A 24002-nucleotide genomic window follows, 5' to 3' on the forward strand; every position below is an offset into this window, starting at 1 on the left:
GAAGTAGCCTTCTTTGTCTTTTTTGATTGTTTTTGGTTTGAAGTCAACTTTATCTGATATTAATATAGCTACACCTGCTTGTTTCTTATTCCCATTTGCTTGGAATATTGTTTTCCACCCTTTCACCCTGAGGAGGTTTCTGTCTTTAGTGGTAAGGTGGGTTTCTTGAAGGCAGCAGATTGAGGGGTCTAATTTTTGATCCACCCTGTTAGCCTGTGTCTCTTGATGGGTGAATTAAGGCCATTAATGTTTAGGGTGATGACTGTGATATTTGATTTGATCCCTGTCATTTTGTGGTGGTAGAGGTGTGTTGGCATTTCCATGGAATTTTTTTTTTTTTTTTGTATCTACTCTGGGTTTGATTGCTGTGATCTTCTTCTTGTAGGCATTTGTGTTTGGTTATTTGTTTCTTCTCTGTGGAGAATTTCCTGGAGTACTTTCTGTAGGTTTGGTTTTGTGTTCATATAATTGTAAAGCTGAGTTTTATCATGGAAAGTTTTCCTTTCACCATCTATTATAAGGAAGACTTTTGCTGGGTAGAGTAGTTTAGGTTGAAAGCCATAGTTTCTTAGCGTTTGAAGAGTATCATTCCAGGCCCTTCTAGCTTTCAGGGTTTCCATTGAGAAGTCTGAAGTAATTCTGATGGGGTTTCCTTTGAAAGTGGTGTGCTGTTTTTCCCTAGCTGCTTTTAGGATTTTTTCCTTGGTGTCGATGTTTAGAGTCTTAATGATACTATGCCTTGGGGAGTTTCTCCTTTGGTCTAGTCGGTTAGGAGTTCTGTTTGCTTCTTGAATCTTGATGGGCCTTTCTTTTAAGAGACAGGGGAAGTTTTCTTCAATTATTGTGTTAAATAAGTTCTCTATGCCTTTGGTCTGAAATTCTTCTCCTTCTGGTATTCCAATGATTCTGATATTAGGACGTTTAAGTGTATCCCACAATTCTCTCATGTTCTGTTCACAGGAACTTTTGAACTTACTGAAATTTTTGGACTCTCGAACTCTTTCTTCCATCCTGTCTTCCAGATCAGAATTTCTATCTTCCACTTCGCTGACTCTATTCTTGAGAGCCTCTAGTGAGTTTTGGACTTGTTCAATTAAGTTTGCATTTTCTACTACTTTCCTATGTATCACTTCCATCGCTTTGTCCAGCTCCCTTTTTGTCTCATTTTCTGATTTTCTTGATGATTCTTGGAAATCATCCTTGCATTTCTTTATGTTTTCATTTAGTGTGGCCAGCTGATTTTTAAGGTCCTCTTTTTTTTCATTCTCCCTCAACTCTCTTAGCTGTCTTTGAATTCCTTCCAGTGTCTTATCATATTGCTCTAGCTTAGTGATGGTAGCATCCATACGATTATCTATCCTTTGTAGCTTTCCTGTCAGATCTAGCAGTAGTTTGGTTAGGGTTGCATTGTTCATTGCTTCCACTTGATGTTCTGATCCTAAACACTCTTCTATGTTTTGGTTTGTTGTGATCCTTGTTGGACTGGGTGATCTGTCTGGATTTTCTTCCATTTTATTTTTCGTGTTATTTCTTTTGCGCTGTGGTCTACCCATGTCAGTGTATGGGCAGGTAGGTGGGTGGAGCAGCCTGGGATCTAGCTTAATGCAAATCCAAGGCAGCCTGGGGCAGTTGTAAGCAGCCTGGGTTTTTGCTCACTCTTGCCAAAGCCGCCTACCTATAGCCTGACAGGGGCACCAAAGTTGCCTGAATTCTCACCCAGTAATGCACCTAAGCTGCCTGCCTCTGAGCTTGAAAAGGGACTGAGGTAGCAAGCCTTGAAGGTGCCTAGATTCTGGCTGGGTATGCTGGGGTCTATAAACAGTCTGTGCTCTTCTGCCTCAGGGGAGTGGGGGATGGGTGGCGATGTACAGGTAGGGGATGCCACCTGCGCTGGCGCTAGTGACTCAGTGTGGACTTATGTGGCTCTTGCTGTGGGACTGGGCCCACTGCACGTGCAATTGTAGTGCAGAGGCAGATGATGTGGGTACAGAATCAGGACACAGCAGAAACTGACCGGTGGCAAGTGATGTGAGAACAGCAGGGCGTGAGGGGAGGGGGGGCAGCTAGGAGCGTGGGGCGCTGTGGGATACTGTGGGGTGCTCTGGACTCGCAGGGGGGGAGGGGGGGATCGCGCGGGGGAGGGGGTGAGGGGGTCCAGGGGGTCACGGGTAGCGCAGGGGGCGTGGAGCACGCTGAGGTAAGATGGAGTGCTGGATGGTGTGGGACGCTGGGGGGCAGTCTGGATGCGCGGCGGGGGTGGGGTGCACGGGGGGGGGCTCGAGGAGCGCGGGTGTGGGGCGCGGGGAGTCTCGGGGCACGCGGGGGGATTGGGGCACACCTGGGCGCCTGGACGCTGGACGCTGTGGGGCGCTTTGAGCACCCCGTCGCGTGTGGGTAGGGAGCGTTGGGCGTGCTGGGGGGGATGCGGGGGCGGGGCGCGCGGGGGAGGGCTCGAGGCACTTGGGGGTGGGGCGTGGGGGTCTCAGGGCGCGCCGGGGGCGCGGGGGTGCGGGGCACGCCTGGGCGCCCCGGGCGCGGGGCGCTTGGAGAGTGCCTGCTGTGTGTGGATAGAGAGCACGGAACGCGCGGGGGGGTGGGGCGCGCGGGAGGGTGGGGCGGGCGTGGGGTGGTCTTGAGGCACGCGGGGGTGGGGCGCAGGGGTCTTGGGCACCTGGGGGCGCGGGGCAGGCCTGGGTGCCCGGGGCGCGGGAAGCCTTGGTTCGCTTGGGCCGCGTCCGCCGTGTGTGGATAGGGAGCGTGGGGCGCACTGGGGGGGAGGGGCCTGCTAGGGGGTGCGGCGGGTGCGGCAGGTGTGGGGCACGGGGGTTGTGGGGTGCACTGGGCCGCCGGGCCACTGGGCGCGGGCCCGCGCCCAATGCAGTTATTCGCGGCGGGCGGGTGACGGGGCGTGGGTCGCGGGGGTGTGTGCTTCCCTCTTTTACCCCGATCTGTGCCCTCCCTCTTCAGAAAGTTCCTAATTTCCCTTGAATACTTGCCTTTTTTTCCCTCGTTGTTTGTAGTGCAGCTAGGCGGTCGCCATCTTGACCGGAAGCCCCATGATTTATATTAACTTTTTGAACGTGCTAAGAAAAATATGCTATGTAGTGTGTATTGACTGGCTGTGGGGGGGGGAGAGAGCATGATTACTGTGGAATGTGGTAGCAGTGAAAACGAGGGAGCGTGGTGTGAGGTGTGTTGGTGAGCAGTGTAGGAAGATGACCTTGTAGATTGCGAGGATTAAAAAGCAGTGAGTGATTGAAAGGTTTGCTATAGCCTCTGGGGTAGGGTGACCTACAGAATATGTGGAAAGGGGCAGAATAGGCTGTAGAGAATAAGGGGTAACAGTGAAATTGGAAGGAGTGTGCTGCACAGTGGGTGGTGGTGTAAGCAACAGTGAATGTACCAGGAGATAAATGTACAATGTGAGGAGTAATAAATTCTACTGTGTGCGGGAGGAGGCTCCCACATACTGTGAGGTGGCATGACAAGCAGTGATTGAAGTATAAGGGTACTGTAGAGTATGAGGTTATGTTAAGTGTTTCACTGTGGGAAAAGTGTGGTGTGTGGGAACTTGTCCTGAATGTCACCTGAGGATGTTGTAGTCAGTAGACATCAATGAAAAGCAGTGAATATGGAAGGAGGATGTTGAATGGTTGTGGTGTGTGGTAAGCAGAAGTGCATATGGGATTGGATGATGCTAAAAAATTAAAACTGGCCTGGAGTGATGGCTTAGCGGTTAATGAATTTGCCCGCAAAACCCAAGGACCCAGGTTCGATACCCAGGACCCACATAATCCAGATGCAAAAGTGGTACATGCTTCTGAAGTTCGATTACAGTGGCTGGAGCCCCTACTGCCCCTATTCTCTCTCTCTCTATCCTCCTCTTTCTATGTCTTAAATAAATAAATATATTTTTTTAAATGCAAACTGTAGAATATAAGTGAGTTTGCTGTAGATTGTAAGGTATTTGAGGCCATGGTAAAAAGTGAACTTTTGTGAGTGTGGGAGAAGTACAATGGAGATTGTGGGTTGGGGTGACTTACATTGAAAGTAGGAGCATGGTGATATGTCTTGTAGGGTAATGAAAATAGTTATTTTAGAGTGTGCGCTGCACATCATGGGATGGGGTGACCAGTAATGGATGCAAAAGTAGAGCCTTGTAGATAATATTGAGTAATTAAATCACAGAATTTTGAGGAACTATGTTGCTGACTGTTGGGTGGGCTAATTATCAGCCATTATGTGAGGATGGTTCTGTAGGCTGTGGTGAATAATTAAAAACAGTGAATGTGCAAAGAAGGTAGGCACAGGAGACTCTGTGGTATGGTGACTAACAGTGAGTATTGCAGAATTCTGTACACTGTGTAGGGAATATAAAATAATGACCATGTAGCCTGTGGGAGTTAATAAAAAGCAGGGAGTGTGGGAGCAGGACCCTGTAGACTGTTGGATGAGGATACCAGCAATGAATATCAGAAGTCATTGCAGTAGAATGTAGATCAGTGAATGTAGGAGGAACATTCTGTAATCTTTGTGGCTAGTGTCCATCAGTGAATAACACAGGGTGGTGCTGCAGTCTCTCAGGTAGAGATAAGGGCAGTGAATGTGGGAGAAAAGTGTTGTGGTCTGCGGATGATGGGAGCAGCTGTGAATGCAGGAAGAGTTTGCAGTATCTGTGCAGTGGGGTGAACAGCAGCAAGAATGGGGACGCGATGCTATAGCATGTGTGTGGAAACAAAATTTGGGAGTTATGTAGGACAAAGCTTTAGAGGGTGAGTCCAGTGTGTCAGCAGTTAAGGATGGGAAGAGGGCCCTGTGGAGTTAAGAGACCAGGAGTTACTGGAGGAGGAGAGTGCTGTAAACTATGTGGTATGTTGTAGGGCACAGAAGTGAATGTAACAGGAGGGTCCCATAGACTGAAGGCTGTGACATATGGAGAGAAACTAACAAATGGAGGCCTTGGTGGACCAACGGTAGTAATAATCCGGCTGTAATACTAGCAAGTTAGGAAGGAGAGAGCAGTAGACCATGGAGAGGAGTGCTTCAGTGAATGGAGGAGGAGGAGATTGCAGATGGAAGGCTGTGGTAGATGGAGAGAGTGTAATGGATGGAAGGGAAGGCACAGGGACAGCTGGGTTCCTGGAGAGAGGGGAAGACACACAGTCTGTGGGGGTCCAGGAGAGAGGGAAAGACCCGCGGGCCTTGGTTGGGGTGTGCATCAGAGATAGAGGAAGCACAAGGTCCCTATGGGCAGGGTCAGAAGGAGAGTAGAAGATCAGCAGGCAAGCCTGTGGGGATCCAGGAGGTGGCTGAAGGTGCAAGGACTCTGGTTGGGGTGTGTCCCAGAGAGAGGAAGGCACAGGGATGGTGGAGGACCTGGAGAGAGGGCCAGGCAGGCAAGACCAGGGAGTTTGGGGCCCGAGGGCCTTCCCCTTTTTCAGGGAGCCCTGCCTACTGCGTGCTTCCACCCCCCCATAGTCCACGCACCTTCCCCTCTCTCCTGGACACCCCTCTTTCCTTTCTCTCCCCATCCCCGCAGTGCACGTGCCTCCCCCTCTCTCCTGGGCCCCGCCGAAATGCTGGCCTTCCTTTCTCTCCCTGACACCAGCGGTGCATGCCCCTACCTTTCTCTCCCTGACCCCCTCACTATGAGCGATTTCCCCTCTCTCCAGGACCCCCACAGTCCATGCGTCTTCTCCTCTCTCCAGGACCCCATTAGTATGCGGGCGCTTTCCCCTCTATCCTGTACCCCCGCAGTACACGCACCTTCCTTTTTCTCTGGGAACCCCATAGTACAGTAGCCTTCCCCTCTGTCACTGACCCCCAATATGCACACCTCCCTGTCTCTCCCAGAGCCCAGTAGTACATGAGCCTTCCTCTCGCTCAGGGATGCAGTGCGCCTTCCCCTCTCTACTGGAACCCTCCCCCCCCACACACACACCCGCAGTAAACGTGACTTCCCCTCTCTCCAGGCCCAGCAGTCCACACACCTTCCCCTCTTTCTACACCCCTGAAGACCATGTGCCTTACCCCTCTCCCAGATGGCCTCACACTGCGTGGCTTCTCCTCACTCCTGGACCGCTGTCTAATGGGGCAGTGGAGCCTTCCCCTCTCTCCTAGAAATGACAGAAAGCAGAGATGTTACAGGAAGTGGAGGTGTGGCTATCACACCTCAAGAGCAGTGACCCATTTTCCACAAGACTTCACTTCTTAAAAGTATGTAATTTTCCCAAGCTGCACCACCTGCTGGGATCAAATGTTCAATCACATGAGATTATTGGGGAACATTTCACAGTCAAGCTCCAAAACCATATAATGACTACAGTCAGGTTTCTAACTTATTAATGCCACTCTTGGGGACTAAACTCCAACATATGTTTTGGAGAGGATATGTCTTGTTCAAACAATAGCAATAACTTTTACCATCTCTGTAGTTGCCTCCCAAGTTATAAACCTCTTGCTACACATGAACACTGAAAGCATCCAAAATAGAGTTAGTTAACCTCCCTTTTCTCTGAGTGGTGAGAAGAGATACAGACTTTATGATTCTTGCTTAGTTACATTGCCATCTTCCAACTCACTCAATCTCAAAATATTGAAGTCACCCTCTATTTCTTCTTCAACTTCTCACTCGATCTTTGTGGAGTTCTGTTGCTTCTATTTTAGAAATGTCTGAACATGTGATCTTTCATTAATTCCAAATGGCAGGCTCTTGGTCAAAGGTCTTGTCTTCTCTGATCTAGATTATGTCTGATTGATGGTCTTTCCTCTGGCTTCCTTCACACTCTACACTATTATACAAACAATCCCTACAGTTATCCCAAGCAACATATTTTTCCCTCTTTTGCCATGAGTTCCATATTGATCATGGTCTAGCCTCATCACATAACACATCATTTCATCTCTGTGGTGAACCATTTATCTTGGTTCAGGCTCATGGGTTTTGATCTCTGAAATGACTTTTCTCCTCTTTTTCTTATGAAGTCTAAAGTAGTTTTGTATGGCTAGCCTAGTAAATTATATTAATCTGAAAGAATCACAGCTTATTTTTTAGTTACTTTGGGTGACTGTGGCTTGTTTCTCTGCACTGCATCTCACAATGATGAAATCCAGGAACCTAAGGTCTTCTCTAGAGGAGACATTCTCTTACATCTTGAAGAGTTGACAGCATGTTGGAAAAACAAGCTATGTTCTTTCTTGGTGGTGACTGTCAATTCCTTAGAGCCTTCTTTAAGTACACACTTTCATGATGTGTGCGTGTGTGTGTGTGTTATCATTGGGAAACTTTTTCCCTGAAGAGATTTCACACGTGTCAACTTACCCCAGATAGAACAGAAGCAACAGATCAAAGAATAATTGCTCCAAAACCAGTTTTGTTAAGCCAACGAATTTATTGATGTGACTTGTAAAGAAGGGTGGGAGTTCCTTACAGAAGCATGGGCTTAAATTGACAAGCACAGAAAGGTCACCAATGCTGTTTAAGGAATCCAGGCATGCTTGTCATTGGATTCTTAGCATCAGGCTGTCTCCCACAGCTCTTACCAAGTAGCATCCTGTGCTGTGCTTTTATCTAACAGTTTGGGAAAGGAGTTGTCTTTCTGCTGATGTGGTTATGGATCAGAACTTCTCCTTTGTTGGCTTTTTGAAAGGTGCTCACAGTTCCGTATTATCTGGAAAATCAGAATTTGCTTCCCCTGCATGTGTACGTTAAGAGAGTAAGAATGTCTGCAAGGCCAGGGGTGGTGGCACACACTTTTAATCCCAGAATTTGGGAGGTAGAGGTAGGAGGATCACGATGAGTTCAAGGCCACCCTCACATTACATAGTGAATTCCAGGTCAGACTGGGCTAGAGTGAAACCCTACCTTGTGGGAAAAAAAAAATGTCTTCAGAAGATGGTGGAGAGGTTACAATCCTGTATAAGTTAATTGTCCATATGCTAATCCAACAATGTGGTCATCTTCTACAAATCCAGGCCACACACACAGTAAGGACTGTCAAGAGGCAGAATACCTGTGGACACCCAATCATCCTTGTGTGACCACATCAGAGAAAATCACAGTGCCTTCATCTACTTCCATATAACTAGTCTGGATTCCCTTCCATTAGCATGTAAGCTAAACACTCTGTATTAGCTGTCTTCCTGTGACAAAAACAAAATACCTAAGCTAATTGATAATTGACTCATAAAGAGAACAGAAGAGAAACGGTATCACTTGGCTCATACTTTTTTGTTGTTGCTTTTTCAAGGTAGGGTCTCACTCGAACCCAGACTGGCTTTGATCTCATTATGTAGTCTTAGGTTGGCCTAGAACTCATGGAAATCCTCCTACTTCTGCCTACTGAGTGCTGGGATGAAAGGCATTCACCACCACACCCAGCTTTCATACTTTTTTTAATAGAAAAGTTTTTGTTAACAATATTCACATAGGCACAGAATATGTATATATATTTAAATTTTTTGTTTATTTATTTATTTGAAAGTGGCAGACCGGGAGAGAAAGAGGCAGATAGAGAGAATGGGCACTCCAGGGCCTCCAGCCACTGCAAACGAACCCCAGACACGTGAGCCCCTTGTGCATCTGGCTAACGTGGGTCCTGGGGAATCGAGCCTAGAACCAGGGTTCTCAGGCTTCACAGGCAAGCGCTTAACCACTAAGCCATCTACTCAGCCCACATAATATATTTTGATCATAATCGCCTTTCATTACTTTTTGTGTCTCACTACCATCCCTTTCTTCCTGAACCTCCTCTTTCAAACTAGTCTGGTTTTCATTTCTATTTTTTCCTTCCCTTTTTAAACTTTGTATTGAACACTTCCATACAGTATACATACCGTACATGATATGCAATGATCATAATTTCTCCCACTGACCTCCTTTTTCCACCTTCCACATCCCCCTTCCACTGAATCCACTTTTCTTTCCAACTCTTTCCCTTCCACTTTAATGCCATCATTTTTTTCCCTCCTATTATGCAGGTCTGTGTAAGTCACATCAACCGCTGTGAAGTCATCAATGCCATGCCCCTTTGTGTCTGGGGGATAGTGTTAAAAGCCCTCCACCCCTTCCTTTGGCCTTTATATTTTTTATTATTAATTATGGACATACTTAGTACAGAAACATCATGTGCTGGTACAATACTTTCACTCATCCCAGCTGCCATTTTGAAGGGGGCCCTCCTCACTGGGGTTGCAGGTTCTTGACATTTTTAAATTATTTATTTATTTATTTCAGAGAGAGGGAAAGAGGCAGATAAAGAGAGAGTGAGGGAGAGAGAATGGGCACACCCAGACATCTAGCCACTGCAAATGAACTCCAGACATATGTGCCTCCTTGTGCATCTGGCTTACATGGGTACTGGGGAATCTAACCTGAGTCTTCAGGCTTCAAAGGAAGCACCTTAGCTGATAAGCCATCTCTCCAGCCTGATGTTCACTTTTTTTTTTTTTCATCACCCTAAGTCATTCATGAAATGATGATGGCTAAATGCTGTGCAGGTAATGACAGCCAGGGCAAGGCCTTGAATGTGATGGTTACTTCCTGTCTGCAAGGCAGCATATCACTCTTACTTGTCCTTTGGCTGTTAAATTCTTTCCACCCCTCTTTTGTGATGTTTGCTGACACTTAGATGGGGTGATAAAGAACAGCATTAATCTATGGGCAGCAACATAAGTATTTAGGGGAAATTTTGATAGACACAACATGTCCATATGTTTTATATTTTTAGTTTGTGCATTTATACAACCTAGCACTCAGACCCTCTGGTTTGTTCTCACTTGGTTTTGTTTTGCTTTTATTTCTTTAATTGAAAGAGAGAGAAAGAGGCAGCGAGAGAGAGAGAGAGAGAGAGATCATGTATGTGGGTTCTGGAGATGTGAGCTTGGGTCTTTTGGCTTTGCAAGCAAGTGTCTTAACAGCTATGCCATCGTTCCAGTCCTGATTTTATTTTAAGTGCTTTGTTAGCTTGTAGTTTTTCATATGCCTGTCTGTGCAACCATTATCAATGCCTCTTTGAAGATTCTCTATCTTTCCTCAAATCATACACCACACTTTGAAATACTGACAACTTTAAGTGTCTTTCTTAAGCAAACTCAATATGAAATAAAACTGAAGAAAATAATCAAGAAGTTAAGTGCAAAAAGCCCCACGGAGTTTGAAGCTGTTCTTGTCTTCATAAGAAGAAGACAAATTGAAAATCAAAGCAGATTCACAATGTTTGATGTTTGATGACAATGTTGATGTCTGTTCCCCAAACCTTCCCTCTTTAGGAAGCTCATTGCAACACACACCATTGGCAGCAAACAATCATAAAACTAATCTAGAGATAAATAAGTCGGGGTTAAACTGAAAATTAACTGGACAAGGTGCTTTTTTCAGTTTTAAATTTGTTATTATTTATTGATTTTTTTTTATAAAAAGTTTTTACTTTCAACCCTGTCACCTCTGCTCCAATCCTGCTGAGGTTCTTCTTCAGTGGGGTTATTGGTATTCATTATGGGGTCCCAGAGGCCTCAGTCAGTCTCTACATGGTGGGGGGGGTGGACATTGTACCCAGGCTATTGCCACTCCTCCAGAGGTTCTCAGAAGCTTTCCATGCCCTCTTTTGAAATGCTCCCTGGGCCTTGGCAGGCAAGACAGAGAGCTGATTTAGTGTTGAGTTCTTTGTAGACTCTGGATATCTGTTATGATGAGGTTTGAGTGACCACATTGTCTGTCACCCTTTCCCTTGAAGTGGTTTTCAGGCTAGCCATGAGAGCAGTATTGGTGTCACCACTTACTCTGTAATTACTTCTGGAGTGGGGAAGATGAGGTGGAGGTTACCTTATCTCCTGGTAGAGAGTCCCCACTCTCTTCCTGTTGTATTGTTGTATCCTTGTTCTGTTCTCTTTCATCTGTAACATAAAAAAGATTCTTCAACCAAAGGTGAGGATAGTTTGAATAAAAGGAGATAAGCCTAGTTATTAGAGAGATATATTGATGTGTATATCCACTCTTCTTAGTTAAAGAACAGTGAGAGTTCACTTTGGAGCTTGTTGGATTCCTGTCCAGGGGAATGTGGCTTACTTCCCAGCCAAGGATGAGTTGCCTCCATCTGAATGTGTCTTATGTCAAGCCATGAGTAGTTGGTTGCCTACATCAGCTGTGTGCCACGATTGCACAAGTGTGTGCTTTTTGTTTGGCTGGTTGCTTCTTAACTGGTGAGATATCCTGTTAATTCAATCTGCAACAAAGGTAACTCTTAAGAGCTGGTGTTTATAATCGCTCTTTAGTTATTCCAGTAGTTTACATAGGAGGAAATACTATAAAATGTCAAGTTGGCTGTAAAGGTTCCCCTCCCAGCAGCTATTCTACCTTAGGGCTTGTTTACACAATACACTTCAGAAATTTATATACATTCCTGACAATGGGCCCCTTTATATGTTGGGTATGACGACTCTGCATCTGACTGAAATTCCCAGACTGCACCTGGAATGGTTTCATGAAGTGATGAAGCTCCCATGTGTGTTTCCTACAGGGAATCAACTTGACACAGCCTAATGGGCCATTTCTGACCATGCTCAGTGCCTTGGGTTATGGCAAAACTTAGAAATAACAAATGGAGAACACATTATAACACATAACACACAATAGCAACATAGCTTATTTCTATTAGAGTACTATTCTCTATTATCTCATAAACATTGTCGAATTTCATTAATGTCTAAGTAATTGCTTTTTGAATTTTGTCAAGCCTCCCAGGGACTAAACCTACTAGAGTGTGACACCTCCTGTGGTTTTAGAAAGCAAATCCAGGCCTTCTTGCATGATGAGCAAGCAGTTTACCCATTGAGGGCCATGCCATGCCTTAAAATATTTATTATTCACGTTAGTCTATTCTATGAGATATACTCTCCCAGGAGGTTTGTTAATCAATAATGAGAAATCTTTTCTTCTCACCTCATATCCAATCACCACAAAGTGCATTTATATTAGAGCTGGAATGGCGATTTTCTTCACAATACCTTCATAAGGGAAGAGTGCATTTTGTTCTGTGTTACTGTAGATAATTCTCCATGGTCTGCTCATGTGGAATCCAGAGAAAGAGTGGGCCTTGCTAAATAGCTAACTAATTCTGTTAACTGCACAAATGTATGTATATATGTACATATATGGCATATATTTTATATGACATATGTATTTTGTATTCATCACAGTTCTATACAGAATACAATGAATTATTAAAAGAGGAATCAGGCTAGAGAGATGGCTTAGCAGTTATGGTGCTTGCCTAAGAAGCCTAAGGATCTGGGTTCAATTCCCCAGTGCCCAACTAAAGCCAGGTGCACAAAGTGGTGAATGCATCTGGCAGAGTTCATTCTCTCTCTCTCTCTCTCTCTCTCTCTCTCTCTCTCTTTCTCTCTCTCTTCCTTGTTCTCTCACCTTCAAAAAATAAATAAAAGTTTTTTAAAAGAGTAAAGGAATTTATTGGATTAGCTTATGACATCCATGCATTTATATACATGTATATATAAACACATGTATGTACCCCCCACATGCACACTTTGACATACAACTCAAGAAATGTATGAAAGATGCCATTTATTTTGTTTTGTTTTTTTGAGATAAGGTCTCACTCTGGCCCAGGCTGACCTGGAATTTACTATGTAGTCTCAGGCTGGCCTTGAACTCTCACCAGTCTTCTTACCTCTGGCTTCCAAGTACTGGCATTAATGGCATGGACTACCACCACCAGCTCAATTTCAAAGGGAAGAAGCTGATGAAATTGGGCTTGATGATTCTACATAATATTTAGGTCGCTAACCTAATTCTGTCACCAGACCACTTAACATTTTTCTGCTTTTTAAATTTGATAAGGTCTCATTCTAGCCCAGGCTGAACTGGAACATACTCTGTAGTCTAGGCTCGCCTGAAACTCAAGGGCATCCTCCTGCCTCAACCTCCTTAGTGCTAGGATTATAGGTATGAAACCCCTGATCAGCTAGCATTTTCTTTCCTTGATTATACTTTTACTTGAATAAATAAAGAAATAAACCCTCTTTTGTTAGCAAGTAGCTGAAAGACTGATAATTATTCTGTTTGTATTTTGTGGCAAATATCATTACAACCTGGATTAAAAATATGATTCATGACTTAATCTCAATGCTGACAGGATGACCCATTTTACCAAATTCTGATATGATATAATGCTTTGAAAGACCCCATCATAATTGGATAAAACCATTACAACCAGGGGTTGAGAAAGGTAATGGTTCCTGAAATCTCAGATAGTCCCTCCACATTATTCCACTGAAACATTTATACAATCATACATGGTATGCCCATCAACGTGCTAGGCTGTGTTCCAATGGTCTTACTAATACTAATGAATTTAGACTCCACTAAAATGTCATGTGCAGGACTACTGTGGCATTTCTACCATGCAGAAAGAAACAGAGACAGGCTGTGGCCCACTCTCATGTTTTTTCTACCATCTTCCATGAGCCTCAGAGAGGCAGAAAGACCACAAGAGACAGAGGGTGGGTAAGAGAGCTGTGTAACGCTGTGTCTGCTCAGGACATGGTCGCCACACTCATGACCTCACTGACTAACATGATGTGCACAAACTCTTCACAACCTTGAGCCCATTTACATTGCACCAAGGGTGATGGAGGAGAGCATGGGGTCCCTCATCCCTCTGAGGGGTGATTGACAGTGGGGGAGGGAATAGTTGCAGCCATTGGTACACACACTCTGGAAAATAATAGGCCGCCCCTGTTCATGCAAACACTATTTAAGTTCAGTGTGTGTCACATACACACACCAGGAAAAATAAGTGCTATGAAAATTGAAGGTAGGCTAGTTAGAAAGACAAAGAGGTTCAGTGGAAAATGGACAGAGAGAAAGGCCAAGAAAAGATAATGAGAGGGGATTATGATCAAAATATATTATATAAGACTGGAGAGATGGCTTAGCGGTTAAGACGTTTACCTATGAACCTAAGGACCAAGGACATTCCCTGGAATCCATGTAAGCCAAATGCACAAGGTGGCATATGCATCTGCAGGCCCTGGCATCATGCCCATTTCTCTCTCTCTCTCTCTCTGTCTGCCTCTCTCTCTGCCTCTTTCTGTCTCACAATTCATTAAATCTCTGTAGAGATTGCTCAGAGGTTAAAATGTTTGCCTGCAAATCGTGAGAACCTGGGTTGGAATTTCCAGTGTGCACATAAAAGCCAGATGCACAAGGTGGTACATACATCTGGAGTTCATTCACAGTGACTCGAGGGCCTAGAACACCCATTCTCTCTGTCTCACTCCTCTCTCTCTCTCTCTCTCTCTCTCCAAACTGCTTCTCAAAACTATTTTATTTACTTATTTCTGGGAGAGAGAGAGAGAGAGAGAGGATCTCTAGCCACTGCAAACAAACTCCAGATATAAAACCCACCTTGTCCATAAGTGGGTATTGAGGAATCAAACCTGGGTCCTGAGGTTTGAAGGCAAGTGCCTTAGCTGCCAAGCCATCACTCCAGCCCTAAGAAGTGTGTCATGAAAATTTAACAATAAAATATCCTCATTTTCATGAACATAGAACATAGTAGATTACATTGCCTGAGTCAATGTAATTTCTCTTCTTGTAAATTTTTAATTTTATTTTTGATTCAGAATTTATATACAGGAATCTGCAAATCTGATTGACATCAAATCATTTGTACATCACAGCAGGCCTGAGTTTGGCATGCCAAAAAAGATATTAAGATTTGAAATTGATGGCTTGGAGAAGTCCCTTAGCAGTTAAGGTGCTTGCCTGTGAAGACTTAACTCATGTTAGACTCTCCTGGTCCCAGGTAAGCCAGATACAGTGTGATGCAAGTGTACAAGGTTGCACATGCACACAAGGTGGCACACGTACCTGCAATTCAATTGCAGAGGCTGGAGGCTCTGGAGTGACAATTCTCTATCTCTCTGTCTCAAAATTACGAAAAGAAAATTGTGTACCAATACCTTCAGCCAAAGTCCTTCCAAATGATCATGGGTGTCCCAATATTTTGACAGCCTGAAAAAGTAACAGTTTCCTGTAAAAGCAGAAGTATTGCCATCACAACATGAAGCACAGCTGAAAAATTTTAATGTTTTCTTTTCAACAATCAGAATTATGTGTTTTGGTATTTTCAGAACACAATGTGGAATCTTCATCAACCATATGTGGGGAAAAAATGAGAGGTAAATCTGAGTTGTGCTATGATGTAGATTTATCTTCAGAAGGGCAGGGTTTTGCTGTGGAGATATCTGCCTTCCAGGCCAGCTCAGCAGCAAATAGATTAACTGCTGTCTTGAATATTTGTTTGTTTGTTTGCTTATTTGTGAGAGAGAGAATGGGTGCACCAGGGCCTCAAACTAGTGCAAATGAACTCTGGACATGTGCCATCTTGTGCATCTGGCTTTATATGTGTACAGGGGAATCAAACCTGGGTTCTTAGGTTTTGCAGCTAACTGCCTTAAACACTATGCTATCTTTCCAGCTCCTCATGTCAGTTCTTACTCTTTTATGTATTTTGACTTTATTTATTTGGGAGAGTGAGAAGAATAAGCAGAGTAAGAGAGAGACTGGGCACATCAGGGCCTCCAGCCACTACAAGCAAACTCAGAGATATGTAATACCTTGTGCATCTGGCTTATGTGAGTCCTGGGGAAATCAAATCTGGGGCTTGAGGCTTCAAAGGCAAGTGCCTTAACAGCTAAGCCATCTCATTTCAGTCCCTGCCAGGAGCCAGTTAAAATTCCAATGGATAAATCTTAAATGACCAGAGATGCACAGCTCTAGCTGATGTTAATGATTTATATTAACTTTTTGAACGTGCTAAGAAAAATATGCTACCTGTCATGCCCATAACATGATAAACTCTAGAAGATCCAGTGGCTTTGCTTGGGAGTTTTTCAATACTTAGCAGAGAAAGCATACTATTTTCTTCTCCAAAATTAATCCATGACTTTGAAAATGACTTCGCATTCTTGAAACTCTTGCCTAACACTCTCAGGTAGTGTGATAATAGGCATATGCCACCACATGCAATTGGATTGGATAAGTCATGAATTAATTATCTGCTAAAATTCTTTAGTGTCATAAATTCTGGGTAACTTTCATAGACCTTACAATCAGCTACATATACGTGAATTTATTCACAATTTTTGTTAGCAGAATTATTTATACATTGACTTTAAGCAAATCCAGTGTGAAAAGGAAACACTCCATCTCCAAGAACTTCCTCCAACACTCAAAATAATCACGTGCTTAAATTTGAAGGACATCAGAAGCAAGAAAACTACACCTCACCATTGCATGGCACACACTTACCTAATAATGACCTTCCATAAAGTGATTGAAATTGTTAATATGTTCATGACAGTAGGGACAGTGTCTTACTGCAAAATCATTAACTCTAGAAATAAGAAAATTTCCCCAACTATTTTTGATACATAGAAATTTGAAAGATACCAGGAATCTGACCTCTTTGCTTCCCAATTCAAAAAGTCTATAAGTTGTGGAGATGGTTCTGTGGATAAATTTGTTTAACTCTCAAGCATGAGGAGCTTAGTTTAGCTTGTTAGAATTTAAAAATCCATAGTTCTGAAAGTCCAGTGTTAGGGAAGCAGAGAAATGTTGACCACAAAGACGTGCCTATTATTTCCCTGAAAGATTCAGTGAGATCCAGGTTCAGCAAGAAAAAACTCAGCATGAGAAATAGGTCAATGAAAAAAACAAGCAATATTGACAGCAGGCTCACCATTGCACAACCCATAATTAAATTGATATTCTTAAAACTATGCATGTGCATGATACATACACCTGAAGAAAAAATTGACAATATCAGGACCACACTGGAAAGAACCCTTGTGAGCAGAATTTCAATTGTTTGAAATTGGCTCAGGGATATTTTGCAGAAGAGGGGGTGGAAAGAATGTCAGAGCCACATGTTGGGTCAGGATATGCAGAGACATTTATCGCAATAACTGTGGGCTAACTCCACAAGGCATGAGCCATATACCTCAACAAGGAGGGGCCAATGGGGAGGGGGTAGGTCATGGATGAGCCTAATAATGGTACTAAACTGCCTGCATTTGCTGAATAGAAAACTAAAAAAAAAAAAAAAATAGAAGGGGAAAAGAAAAAAATTCAAAGACTACTCTCCTCTCTTGTATTAGGGTTTAACGTAAACCAAGATAGTTGCTCAATATTCAAGTGAAATCCAATGCATTAACACTGATATGTAAATTTTTGGAAGGTGTCGTTATCAGGTGAGAAAGTATGAGAACAAGATGAACCAAAGATGAAGGATGACATGAATGTACGGGTACTTGCAGTATGCAGTGGATAAGTATAATTAGGAAATGAGAAAAATAAAACATTGTTCTTAATATGAATGGATGGTACTATTTTCTATGAGTTTGCTTACAAGCGAATATGAGGTATGCTTCTATTTCTTATAAAAAATATTGGTTGAGAATGTTCATTTTTAATTTTTTTTCTGTCTGTTATAATAAAGTAATATGATTGGAACCCAGAAAGAAAAAATGTTTCACTTTGTTTTTTTTCTCACAAATTCGTATGTTAGGAAATGTGAAGGATAGTTAGATTATAGATAGATAGATAGATAGATAGATAGATAGATAGATAGATAGAGAAAGAGAGAGACAGAACACAGCAATAGAATGTTACATATGGAATCAGGGTTGGTAACATGCTATTTTCACTTTCCTGGCCTGTACATTTCATACATTACAGATCTTAACACTGTGTCCTAAGTATATACATTCAAAATACAGTTAGAATTGCAAACAAAAAACGTTTCAACAGAGACATAATTATCATACAATTTCTGAATAAATCCATAAAGATGTAGAAATAGTACTGGCAGACAGAAAACTAAAGTGTGAATTTACAGATGTCAATATTGCAGTCTTGGGCTGGAGAAATGGCTTACCAGTGAAGTCATTTGCGTGTGAAACCTAAGGACCACAGTTTGTTTCCCCAGGACCCCTCTAAGTCAGATGCACAAGGGGGCATTTGCATCTAGAGTTCCTTTGCAGTGGTTGGAGGCCCTGGCATGCCTATTCTCTCTTTCTCTCTATCTGCCTCTTCCTGTCTCCTGAAGAAACAAATAAATAATACATCAAAAAAATTCCAGTCTGATCCTCAGCATGAGGAGTGTGGCTGTCATTCCCCAATGCACCTGCACCTAGTATCCAATGTATGAAGGAAGATTTGGCTGTCTTCATTAAAAGGCAAGGCTTCAGGCCATCATGGGATACTGACACTCCTCTCTGCTAGATGTGTTTCACCCACAATCTGCTCCCCCAAAGTTAACCATGCTGACACAGATTCAAATGTACAGAATAATTGCATAAGAACTCTGTCAAGTAAATGAAGACAATGCACAGGGCAATCAGAGCGAGTTTTTCTCTCAGCATATGAACTGTGTATAATTCTTTTTTACTCATTCAGTAGTATGTTGTATATTAATGGATGCCTCATGCATTTCTTATAATTTCTCTATAGGCAAGATGGAGCGTGCCACCGATACAGACTCAAAGCACTGAATTTAATATATCTATTTGGCAATTCTAGGAGTATCAGATCTTCTTGGATGACTATGTAAAACCAACTGTAGAGTGCCTTCAGCCTCATGGCCTCGTTGTTTACTGTCTCTTGCTCTGAGCCAGTGTTGAACAGAAGCATCTTACCACATGAGAATTTTATTGTTTCTCACACTTCCAGGTGATCTATTTCAAATATGACCAAAATCAGAAGAGGTTATTGTTTTTAATGCCACTGACTTGTGGACATTCCATGACCCATATCGTACCTCCCAAAGAGTCTGGTTCCGTCATCTTGGTGGGGATTACAGAAGTAGGTATAATGGGTTTCAAAGATCTGCTGGTATTGTCTTTTCATATAAGCCAAGATGCTCACCTATAATCTTACACAGACCATTACACCACATGACATTCTTAAAACGTTCTGTGCAAAGAAATGAGGAACATAACACATTCAAAATATAAAATGGTGTTTAGCGCTCAATTTCACATGAATGGATTTCTGAGGTCAACAAAAAATTCTGCTACTTGTTATGAATTCTACTTGTAAAATGCTCTGAAAAAGTGGGTTATATTTTGCCTATGGAGTTTGGGAAAACCCTTTTCTCACATGGTTCTCATTGTGGGATTACCCAATTATTGCATGGCCAAAAGGCATAGACATTTACTTTCAGATGTAGGAAACATATTAGAGCCCGTTGACATCAACTATGACCTTACAAATTTTAGTTTACAATGAATATTGGCAATTATTCTTTAAGTAATATAGAATTTAAATAGTGACATTGGTGTGTTTCCACTCTACTATAGTGGATAAAAACACAAATGACATAAAAACTAACACTGTTTTCACTCACAGTTGTAAAAGCAAGGCAAAGTCCTCCTAATGCAAACTCATACAGAGACCCCAGGATTTATGATTTACATCACATTGTAAGGTTGTCCTATGGGATTTGATGTGATCAATACATGACAGTTTATGTCCTCCATGATTTCAAGCTGTTGCATGTTCTTGATTACAATTTGTGGGAAATCCATGGACTGATGAAATGACTGCAATTTTATTCAGTATTGACAATGTACCCATAGGTACTTTGATCATTCATATAAAATGTCAGTATTTAGAGTTAATATTGTCCAACAAAATTCTCTCTAACTGTTTCCTTCTCAATATTTCATTCTGAAATGAATGAATGAATCAATCAATCAATTTTTTTTGGAGAAGTGTTTTGAAATAGGGGCTGATCTTGAATTCACTATGTACTCTCAGTACAGCCTTTAACTCACAACAGTCCTCCTATTTCTTCCTCCTGAGTGATGGAATTAAAGGCATGCACTACCATGCCCAGCCTAATAAATAAATATTTTTAAATAAGTAAATAAATACTTTAAAAGAGAGCTGGTGAGATGGATCAGAGGTTAAGGAACTTCAAAGCCCAAGGACCAAAGTTTAATTACTCAGTGCCCACTCAAAGCCAGATTCAGAGTGTATTCAGAGGGTACATCTGGATCTCATTTGCAATGGTTGGAAGACCTAGCTTGACCATTCTCAATCACTCTCTCTCTCACTCTCTCTCGTTTCATCCCTCTCTCTATCTCTTTCACCCACTCTGCTAAAATATATAAACAAATATATTTTTAAGTATACACTATCTAGCCATAGTTTTTCAAGTTTGGGTCATTAGTTAATGCAGTTCCAGTATAGGATTTTTAAGGCAAACAAACAAAATGGCCACATATTTCCTTTTCTGGATATATCTACTATGTTTTTATCAAAGCTTAATCTGCATATAATTTTTTTAAATATTATTATATGAAGACTATGTTCTACCCAGACCCTTATTAAATGACTAATGTAGTTAATCTATTCCAGTAAGGTCATCCCAACTTTCATTCATATCACTGCTGTTCTTAGACACTCAGCAATTAAGACTTTTATTATTTTTTAATTTATTTACTAAAGAGGGAAAGATAATATGGCAACTCCAGCATCTCTAGTCACTCCAAAGAAACTCCAGATGTATGCACCAATTTCTACACCTCTCTGATGAGGGTACTGGGGAATAGAACTTGAGTACTCAGGTCTCAAAGGCAAGTGTGTTAACCACTAAGCCATCTCTTCTGCCCATTAGTTAGATTTTAAATGACCTTAATTTGAATGTGATGCAACCAAATAATTGCTCATGTGTCTGGAATTAACCACCTGGACTTAAAATTACCTCAATACATCCTACAATTATTAATCTTCATAACTTTTGTAAGTAGGATATTTGGTGTATGTTGAATTAGAGACAGTTTTTATTTACGATGAGGTGGTTGAAGTGGTAAATTTACTAAAATTGGAATGATACAGATTAGATCACCATGGCCCCTGTTTAAGAGTGGCAAACAAACTCTTGAAGCGGTCCATATTTTACTTAATTTTTTTATTCATTTGAGAGAGAAAGAGGAGAAAGAGAGAGAGAGAGAGAGAGAGAGAGAGAGAGAGAGAGAGAGAATTAGCATCCCAGGGACTCCAACTACTGCAAAGTCCAAATACATGTGCCAGCTTTTTCATTTGGCCTAAGTGTAACCTAGGAAATCAAACCACTGTTCTTTGGCTTTGCAGATGAATGTCTTTACCACTAAGCCATCTTTTCTACTCATGCGTCTCACATTTTAAATAAAAAAATAGACATATCAAATTAGTAGAAGATATGGTACTGTTGGCTAATCTTGAAAACATATTTCTTCTCAGTCCCAAAGGTGAATTGCTTCTCAGTGGATTTTGTCTCAACCAATTCAATGATATTACATTTTCACTATTTTTATGATCAATATAACCATCAAGATGTGTTTGTAGTTTTGTGTAAGTATTCAGTTTGATTATGTTTTGGGGATGTTTTGGTACTTTGGAGATGAGTTATGAGATGTGTATGCATTTTGTCATGATCTAACCTGGTATAGGAATGTGTTCACATGTGTCTTAAAACCTTACCATAACTTGAGGTGGGCATTGTGGCACACACCTTTAATCCCAGCACTCTGGAGGCAGAGGTACTGAGTTCTAGGCACCCTGAGACTACATATTGAATTTCAGGTGTGCCTGGATTAGAAAGGGTTCTTAAGTTCAAAAACAAACAAAACAAAAAGAAGAGAAAACCTTACCACAACTTTATAAAGCATAGGTAATTCTCTGTTTCATTGGTTACTTTCTGTGTATTTTTGCATCAGTGCCTCTCTGTAACTCATAATTATGTGAATCATGCTGAAACAAAATTATAGCCACTCTTCTTGTACAGACATCCACATAAAGATTGAAGGATCTCACCCCCAAGTAAGACTCAGAATACTCCACATACATATTTACACACACACACACACACACACACACACACACACACACACACACACACACCATGAATATAACAATGTCCCAAACTCATTCTCACACTGAAGATCAGGACGATGTGTGAGGTCATGATTGAGCACTGTATGATGGAGGCCTTCAATATTATCACCTAACATAGGAAAGGATGTTGGACTGGGGCTATCTCTACAAGAAAAAAATAGTGGCATCATTTTATGTTTTCTGGTGTGAACGTCACATCTCTTCTATAATGGAACTAAATTTTATTCTGTCAAACTTGATGTTAAGTTTTTCACTTTGTATTTTCTTTTGCTTGTTGTTGTTCACAAGAAGAGATTCAGAAAATAGGGAGATTTAAGAGGAGGGAGAGCAAGGGGGATAATGCCAGGGAATATTATGTGTATGTGTGGAAATTGACTATAAAACTTTTAGAAACTCTATATTATAACCCATGGACTATGTGAGCTCTTTAGTGATTTCCCCTTTCATTTATTTTGTTACATAAAGAGTAGAGAGTAGATTCCATAACATAGACTGGGACACAATAGAAACAGTGTCATTGACACACTCAGATCCAATCATCACAAATTTCCAAATGTGCTTTACAGCGTTCCTTACCTTTTGAAGTAAAAATATGAGAGACAAAATTACTTTCATGCCATTTTTCCAAAATCTAGAAAAATGACATAAACCTGAATGTATGAATTGATCTCCAATTAAGTTGTCCTTTCTGGGTTACATTCCCAATATAAAGGGGATAATGAACAGAAAGCATGATGTGCCATTGGGAAAATAAAGCTTGATCAACCTATGGTTTATAAAGTAGGATGGGTTTTGTGTTTAGAAAGGAATCTAATAGCCATATTTTCTGACTTCTATTCCATAAAATTCAGCAAAATGCCACATTATCAGTGAAGAGACACAGAAAGAGTATAACAAGATTATTAGTGACAAGCAAATTGCAACTCAAAATATCCTGGATGTCACCAAGACAGGTGAATCACTCTTGGGCTATCATGGGAAAATAAAGATTAAAGAATCTCTGTCATCCTCTGATGGCCATTTCTCATTCAGAATACTTATGATTAAAGATTTCTCATTTATGAAGTGAATGTAATACCACTTTATCCTCTTTTTTGTATTTTACAGACACATGTCCAAAATGGAGATATTGACTGTGTAAGTAGAAACATGGCTCTCACAACTATTCAAATGTTCAAGCTAAATAGCATTTGAAGTCAATTCAATCTTAAAAACAAAACCTATTAATACAGGGCTGGAGAGATGGCTTAGCAGTTAAGCACTTCCCTGTGAAGTCTAAGAACCCAGGTTTGAGGCTCGATTCCCCAGGACCCATGTTAACCAGATGCACAAGGGGGCGAAAAAGATCTGGAATTCGTTTGCAATGGCTGGAGGCCCTGACATGCCCATTCTCTCTATCTTACTCTTTCTCTCTCTGTCTGTAGCTCTCAAATAAATAAATAAAAATAATTTAAAAAAATTATTAATACAAAAACATGAAATAAATGGTGCATTAGTGAAATATTTATAATTAATGTAATGTGAAATTAGTCCTGTTTAAATAGTGATTTTCATTAAATGAAGAAAAAAATTAATTAATTTAATAAAAATGAAATCTGAAATGATTATTAGGCATTTTAATACTCCTTTGAATGTAGACATCACATTTACAGCATATTTACAATAATTCAATGAGGCTCATCATCGCCATGCATGGCCTAGAGGTGTGACTTGGACATCACTATATACACAGAATCTCACACTTCTATCATGACAAGAAAAGTCATGTGAAATAGTAGACCCTGGAAAATATACCAGCATAAACGTACTTGATAACCCAAAGACAGTGCCCTTTGGTGTTAGTTTTTATTCATGAGAATACATTCATTCATATTGCCCATGTTCAAACAACACCCATATGATTTTCTTTATACCCTGACACTGATGATGTTCTCAATATCCCCTCACATCCATGTAAATAACCATCACTTATAATTCCCCAGGTTATAAGAAGATTCACATTGCTTGCAGCAAGTAGGTCTCTATGGAAGCAGAATCA

At 41.5% G+C, this 24002-nt stretch overlaps 1 pseudogene; it reads left to right on the plus strand.

Annotated features, from left to right (window-relative positions):
* Nucleotides 1–20875: 20875 nt before the first annotated feature.
* LOC123457152 lies at nt 20876–20989 on the plus strand (annotated as a pseudogene).
* The last annotated feature ends 3013 nt before the right edge of the window (nt 20990–24002 follow it).

This window comes from Jaculus jaculus, assembly GCF_020740685.1.
Source record: "Jaculus jaculus isolate mJacJac1 chromosome Y unlocalized genomic scaffold, mJacJac1.mat.Y.cur SUPER_Y_unloc_1, whole genome shotgun sequence".
NCBI lineage: Eukaryota > Metazoa > Chordata > Mammalia > Rodentia > Dipodidae > Jaculus > Jaculus jaculus.